A 12,580-nucleotide genomic window follows, 5' to 3' on the forward strand; every position below is an offset into this window, starting at 1 on the left:
TGCTGATATTTTTTTCTTTTCTGTTTGTCTTATACATCTGTCTCATGAGTTGGAGTATTTATTTTTACTATTAATCCTGAATAATAGAGTTTATTTTAATAAAGGACTATTCTTAGCTTTATCATATTAATGTCATTCATCTCTGGTATTCCAGAGTTGTTGATATATGCAAGGTAATCATTATTTTTGTCCAACCAAGAAGATTTACTTTATCTATTATAAGAGAGAAAATGTCCCTACCCTCATATAGCTTACATTATATTGGGAAAGGCAACATGTAAATGGATATGTATATGCAAAAGAAGTATTTTAAATCAACACAGAGTATGTATGTGGGGGTTTTTTGGACAGAAGTTAGTCAACAATTAATTATTAAGCACCTACTATATTCCATTTACTGTGTTAAGTGCCGAAGATACAAACAAAGGCAAAACATAATCCTTACCCTCAAGAAGCTTACAGTCTAATGGAGAAACAACATGAAAATAACTATGTACAAGCAAGATATATATATATATATATATATATATATATATATATATAGGATAAATTGGAAATGATCAATAGACAGAGAGTTTAACATTAAGTGGGGGAGGTCAGGAAGGGTTTTGTAGAAGGGGTCATTTTATCTAGGACTTGAAGGAAATCAGAGAATCCAGGAGACAGATATAAGTAGGGATAGCATTCTGAATACAGGGAACAGTTAGTGAAACTGCCCAAATTCAGCAAATAGAGTGTATTGTGTAAGGAACAACAAAGGAGACCAGTGTCACAGAATTTCAGAGTATATGGAAGGAAGAAGAAAGAGGAGTAAGGATTGGAAATGGAGAAAGGGGCCAGGTTTTGAAGAATGTTGAATGACAAATGGTTTTTTTTTCTATCTTAGAGGTCATGGGGATTCAGTGAAGTTAATTGTAGGGGAGTAACAGTCAATCCATTTTTTAGGAAGATTGATTTGACAGCTGAATGGAGTATGGACTCAAGTGGTGAGGAATTTGAGGCAGGGAAATAAGCTAGCAGACTACTGTAATAGTACAGATATGAGTGAGGACTTGGACCTCAGTAGTAACAGTTACAAAAGAGAGAAGGGGCATATACCAGAGATTTTATGAAGGTCAAATTGATAGAACTTCTTAACATCTTGAATGGGGATGGGAATTGAAAATGAAGAGTTGAGGATGACTGGTAGGTTATAACCATGGGAGATGGTGGTGCCTTTAATAACAACAGGGAAATTCAGAAGAGAAATAGGGTTTGTGGGAGAAAGATAAGGCACTCGCAGCTGAGGGGATCAAGATCAAATATTTAGGAAATGATATTTGGACAAAGTTTGAAGAAAGCTAGAAAGTCTTAGAGGTCAAAGTAAGGAGGAAATGCTTTCTAAGCATGGGGCACAACTTGTAGAAAGGCATAGAGATGGGATATGTTATATGAGGTGTACAAAGTCTTGTAAGAAGGACATTTTAGTCAGACCATAAAATCCATGAAATGGAGTATGTAAGTCTGGGAAGACAAGTTTAAAAGCAGATTCTAGTGCTAGTTTTGTTGGTGATTTATCTCTCAAAGTTCTCTTAAGCAGGTTTTCCCTTAAGTTCTTGATTTGCAAAGCCTGTATATGACATCACGATACCCTGGAAAGAGTATCATTGCCTCTGGAGAGTCAGAGGAGCTGGATTCAAATTTTACTCAGACTCTTAACACTTGCCTGACTGTGGGTTGGTATATTATCCTTCCTGGACCTCAATTAACTTAGTTCATTTTTTCTAATGAACCAGGAAATTCAGAAAATTGGAAAATTTCCACAGCACTCTGTATTCTGTTGTGAGAGAGAATATTAGCTGATGATAGGATTTTCAAAGGGAAAAAAGCAATGTTTGCAACATATTCTATAGTAAACAAATAATTTACTGCAACATTCAATACCCTCTATATGAATATTATAACATGGTTATATATCTTCATAATAACTTAGGATAGTGTGATAGAATATTATCTACATATAAGAAGACCTGATTGGAAGGTTAAGCTCTACTGCTTAAACTCTGAGCCTCAGTTTTCTCTTCTGTAAAATGGAAATATTAAGGTTTATGCTGAGTATAAAATAAGATTAAGTATGTGAAACTTTTTTGAAATTTTAAAACACTGGCTATATGTAATACATCATTACATTTATTATCATAATTATTATCTTGATATATGATGATGAAATATATGCATGATGTATGACCCTGAAGAAGCATCTGAATCATGAAAGGAAGTTTAAATTATGTTCAGAATATATATTTGTATTATATTCCAATTATTTGAAAACTACTTATCTTTTTGGGAGCAAAAGTCACTTCCAGCTCTAAAAATGATTCTAGAATACTTTATATAATAATACTTCATATAATAACCTTGCTGAATGAATAGTTTACTGATTCATAAAGATCCTTATTAAAAATCTTGTGCTTTTGATGGCATAATGGGAAGAAGTAATGTGGTTTACACTAGACTAATACCACTAATCTTGAAGTTGAAAAATCTTCAGGTTTTTGTTTTTTAAATAGATTTTTATTGCTTTTTTCACATCACTTAAACTTGCCCCTGTATCCCTCCCAGAGTTATCCTTTATAATAAAGCATATTTTTTAAAATAAATGAAAAAGAAAAAGGAGAAAAAACCTCAACAAATCTATAGTCCATAGAAATGTAATATTATATTTATTATTCTATATACCTGAACCTAACCTCCCACTCCCATTTCCCCCCAAATACCACAAAGGAATTTAGGGAACTATCTTTTCATATTTCTTCTTTGGAGCTAAACTTATTATTTGTAATTGTGCAATGCTGACTTCTTTATTGTTTTGTCATGGCTAGCCTTGGTATATAATGTTTTTCTGGCTCTGCTTACTTGAATTTACATCACTTCCTGTAAATCATTTCATGTTTCTCTGCATTCATCATGTTCAACATTTCTCACAGTAGTTATATTCCTATTGGAATGTAATATTCAGTTTGTTTAGTTGTTTCCAAACTGATAGGCATTTACTTTGTTTTCCAGTCATCGTTACCCAAACTTTCCTACAAGTATTTTTGAGTATCTGAAGCCCCTTTTTGTCAATGACTTTTATGGCATATATCTTTAGTAATGGAATCTTTAGGCCAAAGGGGGGAAATTGTGAAATTGTAGCATTAAAATAGGTGGCAATGATAGATTCATTTTCATTCATTCCCTCTCTCTCTCTCTCTCTCTCTCTCTCTCTCTCTCTCTCTCTCTCTCTCTCTCACAATAAATGACATAGCCAGAGGAGGAAGAGTAGGGAAATCGTTTTGAAGTACCCCTTTGCCAACATTAAAAAAAACCAGTCAGCATTAAAGTTCACAACTTCAGATATCCATTGGCAAATGTTATAAAAACAACATGGTAACAAATGTAAAAAGGGAGGGTAGCAAGGGTAACAAGTAAGGTGAAGTTGAGATGCTAATGCAGCTCAGCAAATTTGTTTTTATAGGCATCAAGGAGACTTGACTAACCTTGATATCATTCATAAATGTTTTAAAGTGATAAATGACATATAAAGTGATACATAATAAGTAATTACATAATATCCAGTTTAAACCCTGGAAAGGGGTAGCTAAGAGGAGTACTACATGGTATATTTCAAACATGTGACAGCTCAGGATTCTGCACTCTCTATTGTCTGACAGGTAGCCTTTTCAGAAAGTGATGCAAGTGGCTTTATGGAAATTATGAGTCAACTTGAGTCTCATTGGAAAAGTCTTCATTTTGGTAATCTCAGTTGGGATGGAATGAATGAAAACTTCTGGCTCTTTGGGGATTAAAGGAAAAGGGGACCAAAATCTTGAAGTCTTGGTTTATTGGATTCTTAGAATCCCTCCTTCAGGAGAAGAGATATGCCTTATATGTAAAGAATGTAGCATTCTTTGCTGTATCCTCAAATTTATTTGCCCTTTCCCCATCTGTTAGCATTAACTCAGAATTCTCCAGATAGCTCTTAAACTAGTTAGATTGCATCCTCTTTTTTTCTTATACATTTTGTAAAATGGAAAAGATGTCTAAGTACAACAAATATCCTTAACTGTTTTTTTTTCAGATGTAAAAATATTCTACTAGCTTTTTACTCCTATATTGGTAGGTTGAAATTTTAGGCTCAGCATCATTGGGTCCGAGTGGCAAATAAAGTGTTGACTGATAATTCATTATTAATTAATTCTGCAAAGCACTTCGAAAAACTTGGAATGCCGTACATATGTGAGTTATTCTTATTACTGTGAATAATAATGATTTACATACAGATTAACATGAGATCAGTTCTTTTTAGATGCGTTGTGATGGACCTGATCATGGAGAGCTAAAATGCAAATTCTTTTATTTGCTAATTTTCCTTTTTTTCCCTTTAATTTATATGATTTTGTATTCATATGTTGAACAGCTTGGCATATTTTCTTTTTTCTTTACTTTTTTACTTTTATTTTTTATTCTAAATCTAAACACCAAAAAAGAACATTTTTCATATACATGGAAGACCACAAAAAAGGAATGCCCATGCGACCATGAATCTCCTTTTCGTACGGCTTGCTTTTTTTTTAAAGGCATGCAAAAGTTCCAAGTTTCTTTCAAAACTGTCCAACTTGACTGTGCTTCCTTCCAAACTTCCTTCAGAACATTTTTAATGGCCTTCTTTTTTTTATATCATTCTTCTAAACTTCCCCAAACTCCTCCAGTTAAAAACAAGGTAGGAGGAAGGAAGGAAAGGAAACATTTATTAAGTACCTACTATGTGCCAGGAACTATGCTTACCACTTTGCAAATATCATCTCATTTGGTACTCACAAAAACTGGTAGGTAGGTACTATTATCTTCATTTGGCAGTTGAAGAAAAAGAGGCTAAATGATTTGCTTAGGGAAACACATAGTGTCAGGTTGGAAAATGACAATTGTGGCTTAAAAATTCTTGTAGGACCTTGGGGCATGATTTGTCCAGGCCTAGAGACTTAAGCTTATTTGAGCAATTAGGTATATTCATATATTTTTTTCTACCTTGAGATTCAGTTCTGTCATAGGAATATTAGTTTTACCTTTTCTAACCTGAAAATATATATAAAGAGATAAGTAGTTCTGATTTCTGACTATAATCCATTACCATTACATGATAAAAAGCAGGACTTTCTTTCCCCCTTTTTTTGCTCTGAATATAACTAAAAGCCCTCTTCAAACTTTACAAGAAACTTTAATTGTATATAACACTAGTAACCATTATGTTATGATCTATAAAGCTGTACTTTTTCATCTCCCTTGGATCTCAAATTTAAAATAAATTATTTAAACATTTCAAAACTTCTGATTTAAACATTTTTTATTTTTTAAATTATTACTCTTTTTTAATCTCTGGATTTTTTTTTCAAACCTCAGGTCTTTCTGGACTTTTAGCCTTGCTAACAGTTTTTTGCCAGTCCATTCTACTTCTTTCTACTCATTCTTGATTACATCATTCCTCTTTATGTCTTTTGCCTATATCCCATTAAAATCTTTGCTCATCCTAATTATTTTTAGGTATTTGAGCTACTCATCTTAGGTATTTTTAAAGTATTTTAGCTGCATTTGTCCTTTATGCCTCCTCTTTTTCTTCTTTTGCATCTCTGTCTTTTCTCCAGTTACCACCCTAGCTTAGACTGTAATCACCTCTTATCTTGGACTATTGTATTATCTTCCTAATTGGAATCATGAATGCAGCACTGGACTTGGAATCAGGCATACTTGAGCTCAAATCCCACCTTACATATTTCTCAGTTTTAGTCACTCAGCCTATATGAACTCCATTTTCCTCATCTGCAAAATTGGGATAACATTTATATAGGGTTGTTCTGAGAAGCAAATCAGCTAACATATGTAAAGTGCTTTGTAAAATTTAGAGAGCTATAGGAATGCTATCTAGTAATTAAACACCTCAAGTTTCTCCACTCTCAAATGCTTCCTCTACACTGATACTGATGTGGGCAGGAAATTTGGGGTCAAATTGATTGAATCATTTGAAAAGAATTAAAAGACGCAGTGACTCAGTTTCCCAAGTTTTATTGCAATACTGTGGGTGACCACAGGGAGAGAACCAGAATAGTGGAAAGGTATCTCTCGACTAGTGAAAGAAAAGACAGTTATATTTATAGTATACATAAATTGTCAGTCTCATTATAATAATCTCTACCTTGGGGAGGTACAAGGGAGGGCTTATCCTAATTTGGAGTTCCTGGGGTCCTAAGCCAACCCCCGAGGTGGGTACCTTTTTCAGTGGAGGTGTGTTTTTGGGGCTTACACATCATAAGGTGAATCTGGGGACAAATTTGACCTTTTCTGTATATGTATCTTTCTGTTTCCCATGGCTAGTTTCAAAACATCTCCATTTTTCATTAGAATTTCTGTACCCGGGGTGGGGGCAGCTAGGTGGCACAGTGGCTAAAACACTGGCTCTGGATTCAGGAGAACCTGAGTTCAAATCTGGGCTCAGACACTTGACACTAGCTGTGTGACCCTGGGCAAGTCACCTAACCCCCATTGCCCTGCCCAAAGAATATTTCTATAACCTTGTTATTTCCTTTATTCTTATTTGACCTGACCCATGATGGTCCCATTATGGGTACTGATCAATGTGGGTATGATAACCCAGGATAAGTTATCCATAAACTGGTGTCTAACTCCCTTTTGGAGCTAATATCTGAATTAGAGGTTGGATCTTAGGGTTTTCTATTAACCCAGTTTTGCCTCCTACATCAATACCAAAGTGATTTTCACAAAGCACAAGTCAGACCATGACAGATTCAGTCAACTGTAGTGACTCTCTATCACCTCTAGCATCAAATATAAACTCAGATGTTTGATACTTAAGACCCTTCCCAACCTGACTGCATTCTACCTTTCAAGGGGATTTCCTGATCATCCTAGCTGCTACTTCCTCCCCCATCAATTACTCTGTGTGTGTGTGTGTGTGTGTGTGTGTGTGTGTGTGTGTGTGTGTGTGTGTGTGATTTGTCTCCCCTGGCTAGGCTAATAGGTCCTCCAGGGTAGAACGCATTTCATCTTTCTTTTTTTGTATCACTAGAGCATAGCATAGATTATGGCACATTCTAGATGTTTAATATATCCTTGATTGATTGGCTCTTTTCTAGGTGATTCTTCTCCTCTATATTACTTGACATCTCTTTCACCATTGTTAAGAAAATCTCTGTATATGTTTTTTGTAAGGTCCTTGAATGTAGGGATTGTTTAGTTTTGTTTTGCATTCCTGGTGCTTATCACAGTACCTATAAGTAAGTAATTAATACACATTTGTTGAATTACAAAGAAGTGATATCCAAATGTCAAATGCTATGGACTCAAGGCAAAAATATCACTATGGAACATTTAAAACCTCTTTCATTTTTTTCTAAAAGTATGAAGATATAATATATTTTTTTTCTAAATATCTTTCTGGACTTCAGAGAAAAACCTGCTAAAATTGTAGCTGGTAGATTATAACAAAAGGAGATAAAAGATTTTTCATTAGGTAAATGTATTGAGATCAACAACTAGAAATTTAACAAAGATTATCTCTGATTTAAGTAAAATTGATTTCTCACCCACTGAGACCTTGTAAGAGGGAAGTACCTTCTCAACCTGCTTTCATTTAGATGCTCAATACAGATCTATGATCAGTTAGTCAGTCAATATGCATTTATTAAGCAATTACTGTTTGCCAGATATTGTGCCAAATGCTGAGGGTACAAAGATAGACAAAAGATAGTCCCTTAAAAGAGATCACAATCTACTAGGAAAGATATTCAAATCTCATGGAAGGATTGATTCCTCTAGGGAAGAGATCAAGAAGGAATGAAATGAAATGTTAGCCAAGACTCACTCTTTTTCTTGATCTTGATTCTGATAAATGTTACCCATTGATGAATGTTGCTGTAAATGAAATCTTCTTGGAGCAATGAGTCATGGCAGAGGTTGGGGGGGGGCAGGGTTAGGGTCTGTGTCAGTTTGCACATCTCTTTGAGTATTGTGAGGGCCAAAATTTGATATATGGAGCGTTATTTGGGTGACTCTCCTTAATATTGGTGTCTCAGAAATATGAGGAAACTTTTAGGTTCTCCCTCCCCTCTGAACTGTCCTTTTTAGATATTTCTCCCAGGCCAATAAGAAAGGAGCCTCTAAGCTTTAGTTCACAAAAGGATCAGATTTTATTACTTGGGAATTACTTAAACAACAAAGGTGAAACAAATAAAAATCAAAGATAAGGAGATAGGAAAATAGAAATAAAGATAAATATTCTTAACTCTAAGTTTAACCTATTTAATCCTCAGACCATTTCCAATTAAGCTAGTTCAAAGGAGTTTAGGGTTTTCCATAATTAACTCACTAAACCTGAAAGTCTACAGTTGCTCACACTGCCAGAACAGCTAACACACACCACCACCACAAGGACCAAGTACCAAAAAAGACCGAGTCCCAGAAGATGCCTAGCATTCCAGAAGCAGCCTAGTGTGCTGGAAGCAGCCTACCCTCCACCTCCCTTCAGGGAGTGTTCAATCTTTCCTTCCTCAAAAGGGGAGGTCTTTCAAAAGCTGCTTATGGAGAGTATAATTTTTTTTACCACATTCCCCACCCTTTGTTTCTTTGGAAAACCCGTATGGGTATGATACCTTATGTTAGCAAACAATATGTTAATATCAATATAGAAAAGGGAGAGAGGAAAGTTTTGTCCAGAGGGGCGGTCCCTCATGAACCAGTGCTTTGACACTGGCCTTGCAGAGGGAGGGCCTCTGCAGAGTACATGTTACAGATGGTGTAAATAATAACAGAAGAAAACACAACAAAACAAAACTGTTCATTTAAAGTCTCTGAGCTCTTGTCTTCTTGGAGTACTAAGATGTCGTCAGGGGATGTCTGGTCTGGTCTCTGGTATGGAAAGCTGGACTCTGATCTGAACTCTGGTCTGGAAAGCTGGACTCACTACTTTAGCTGTTGAACTGCTGGATTTTTACTAATCCCTAGCATAGCATTGTCAATGATCAAATTAAACAGTGAGAGTTCTTCAAAATATAACTCATACTCAAAATCTTTCTCTCTCTCTCTCTCTCTCTCTATATATATATATATATATTATATATATATAATATTATATATATTATATATATTATATATATATATATTATATATATATATATATATAATATTACATTCCATTACATTCCCCTTCTTTATATAATATAGAGTTGAGGTAGTTAATGCAATCTATAACACTTCTTACCACCATGTGTCTGGATCAAAGCCAAATTTAGTAATGTATCTATGACACCTGAAAATGTTATGGAAAGGTTACCATACCACATCTCATGGTTCCAAGACATCTAGCAATTGTGCTAGGCCACAGGTGGATGGATTCTCACCATGCCATCAGACTGAGTGAAAGAAAAAGAAAACTTTTAGGAGGGAGAGAGGAAGAAACTGGACTGTGTCCAGCAATAGTTGCCATCATAAGCAAACCATGGACTTACGTGTACCCGTCTCTCCTTTTGTTGCACATATATTCTCTCCTGCATCAAAGTTCACAGCAAGTTAGTCTCTGAAATGATAAGTTTCCATAATTCATAAATCTCACCTTAATTTCATCAAAGACAACATGATGGTAAAAATGCATGTTATGCTGCATAACTGAGGATATACTTGTAATATATATAATAATTCCAAACCATACCCAGAGTGTAATGACATATAAGTGATAAACGAATATAAATAGCTGATAATATTAGACATTATTACATAATCTTCTTTGAGCAAGTAAACATATCATCTTATACATATGACAAGAACAGAAGTGATAATCAATTTATCAAAAAGAAATAAAACTTCAATCAGCAAGACTCAATATTCAATATGTTCATTGATAAATCAAGCAATAGGTTTCAATAACCCTTTTTAAAAAACATAATCCCATAAACAAACTCATCAAACCCATGGTTCTTTAAAAAAAAAAAAAAAAGAATTGTGATAGCTTCTGAGGTCCAATGGCCCCACAGCATATACTTAAAATGTCTTTGAAAATTCACTTAGTTTACAAAATTGAGTTAAAAAGAAAGCAAAAGAAACAAAAGTCAAAACCAAAACAAAACCAAAAGCAAAAGCAAAAAAAGGCAAAAAGGTTTGCTAAGCACCTTTTTGTGCTCATGAGGAAACTTAAAGATGTGGTGAATTCCAGGCCTTTCCAATGCCTTTCAAAAACAAAACAAAAGATAAGATGGTTTCAAGGAACAAAGGTTAAGTAGGGGGCGGGGAAAAGGGTGGGGGATATTGAGGTAGGCCAGAAAACAAGGCAATCTGCTTTAGTGGTTTACCTGCAGAAGGAAAAGCTTGTTACAGGTAAGCTATTGTGCTGCTAGAATTTGGGGTATACTCTATCGTTTTAACTGGTTCCCCAATTCTTAAGGAGCATTCAATCTTTCCTTCCCCAAAAGGGGAGGTCCTTCAAAAGCCGCCTATGGAGAGTCTAATTTTTTTTACCACAGTATTGAAATGGATTCCCTATAGATTAATGAGATATTAAATTAAATTATTTCTAGTAGACTTGAGCCTAAATTTCTGAGTACAGTATTAGTATTTTGACATCACTAATAAGCTTTAAACAGTATTTGGGAATATTGGTTCATTTGGTTGATTAAGGAATCTTGACCTTGATATAATTTTCCATGAGAAAAAGTTTCAAGTAATTAATTGAATAAATTATTTTGTACCTGGAAAAAGTAAGACATAATCAACTGGTTATTCTAGGAATAAGTAGTGATTTTATATTACCAGATGTCTGCTTCCAAAATGTTTACTCAAAGAGAAAATGAGGAATAAAAATTACACCTCATTCACTGATTATATTACAAGAAAGATGCTTCCTAATTTAGTGGAGGCTCTTTGATAGATTTATTTTTACTAATTTAGTGGGCTTATTTATATGATGAAATGTAGAGAACACTATTTAGTGACAAGCTAAAAAGCATGCCAACACTGCACTTGCCTGACCTTTGAAAGGGGTCACCTACTTTTTAGCAAATGTCTGGCAATATGGACAGACAAGTAAGATGGGAATTTGTAAACCCATACCTTGGTAATCTTTGCACATCTCTCCTGGCATTTCTATTTTAAAGGTCAAAGGTGCTTTTGGACCTTTGTTTCCCTCACTTGGTTATTTTACTGTGATATGCAGTAAATAACCCTTATACTAGTCAAATATGAATTTCAATTTATCAGATTCTTCCCAGGAAATAGTCTTGAATATGAATAAATCTCATGTGAAAAGGTCACAATCAGAGATTGTTTTCGTCTGTGTTATCCTTTATTGGGGAAAGACCAGATAATGTATGTGACTAGAAAGAAAGTTGATCGTTACTTCTCTGGGTAATCTATATGATTATTTAGCTATTGACTCTAAGAAAATGTTACCAAGAATGAGGTGTCAGGAAGGCTTCTATCAGAAATTTGTGTTCTCTAGTATTATATCAAGGCAAGAGGAAAATATGACAGTTTAAACATTATGGCCTGACAGCTTAATCTATGAAGGTATAGAATACTTTTTGCAAGCCTAATGATGGGAGATTTTAAAAACTTTCCCCTTGACACCAGCAATTTGGATGATATTGAAAATGCTTTCACTAAGAAACAGAGGCTTGCTAGATGAAACAGAGTGGTTTCACATTAGAATTCCTTTCTTTTTTGATTTGGAATACAAAATATTGAAAATTTGTTCATATTTGAGAAGCCAGATGATCAGCTTCCTTAAGCCAAAAACCAGAAAGTGGAATTATTTTTTCATCATAATGTAAGTCATCAGTTATAAGACATTTGAATTGTATCCAATTAGGCTGAAAATGTTTGAATGATCCTCATTGTTTTGTGAACAAAATAGCAGCATATATTTACTTTTTAACTGATAGTATTGGATGAAATATTTATTATTTGAGTTAGTGGGCTTTTCTCCAAACAAGAATTATTTGTTTAAAAATAATGCAACTTTTAATTTGCATGAATGAATGAATAAATTAAAGAAAATAGCTCACCTCAATGAATTCAATTCAATAAACATTTGTTAAATGGCCACTATGAGCACAGTACAGTACATGAATAAAAGAAGAAAATATTATAGATGTTCAGGTATTTATATATGCATATGAGGAATAGACTATTCCAGGATACATTTACTTATTTATACAGAAGATTCGGTTAATGTATTTGGTCTAGGATATAACTAAAGAAAAATGGTGTATCATTTCAGTATTATTTAGCTAATGCAGACAAATATGTTGTACTAAAAAGAGATTAGATGGTGACCTTTTCCCTTCCTCCTCTCAGAATATTGAATGTCATTGGACAAGGTCAGGCCGTCATGGTGCCTGGGTTTACTATGAGTTAATGCTATCAAAGCTCACTTAGGCCCTCATCACACTCTTACTTGCTTGATTTTATTTTTATTACTTTCTACTCCACATAGAGGCTATTCCATGCCTTCCTCTCTCTCCCCAAGTCTCCTAAATTGTCTGTCCCTTCACTATCTGAG

At 34.4% G+C, this 12,580-nt stretch overlaps 1 protein-coding gene across 11 annotated transcripts in view; it reads left to right on the forward strand.

Annotated features, from left to right (window-relative positions):
- The window catches only part of TRPM3 (transient receptor potential cation channel subfamily M member 3), a 1,147,313-nt gene that overhangs the window by 421,675 nt on the left and 713,058 nt on the right, over positions 1-12,580 (forward strand). The window lies entirely within an intron of this gene.

The sequence above is a fragment of the Dromiciops gliroides genome, chromosome 1 (genome assembly GCF_019393635.1).
Source record: "Dromiciops gliroides isolate mDroGli1 chromosome 1, mDroGli1.pri, whole genome shotgun sequence".
In the NCBI taxonomy this organism is placed as follows: domain Eukaryota; kingdom Metazoa; phylum Chordata; class Mammalia; order Microbiotheria; family Microbiotheriidae; genus Dromiciops; species Dromiciops gliroides.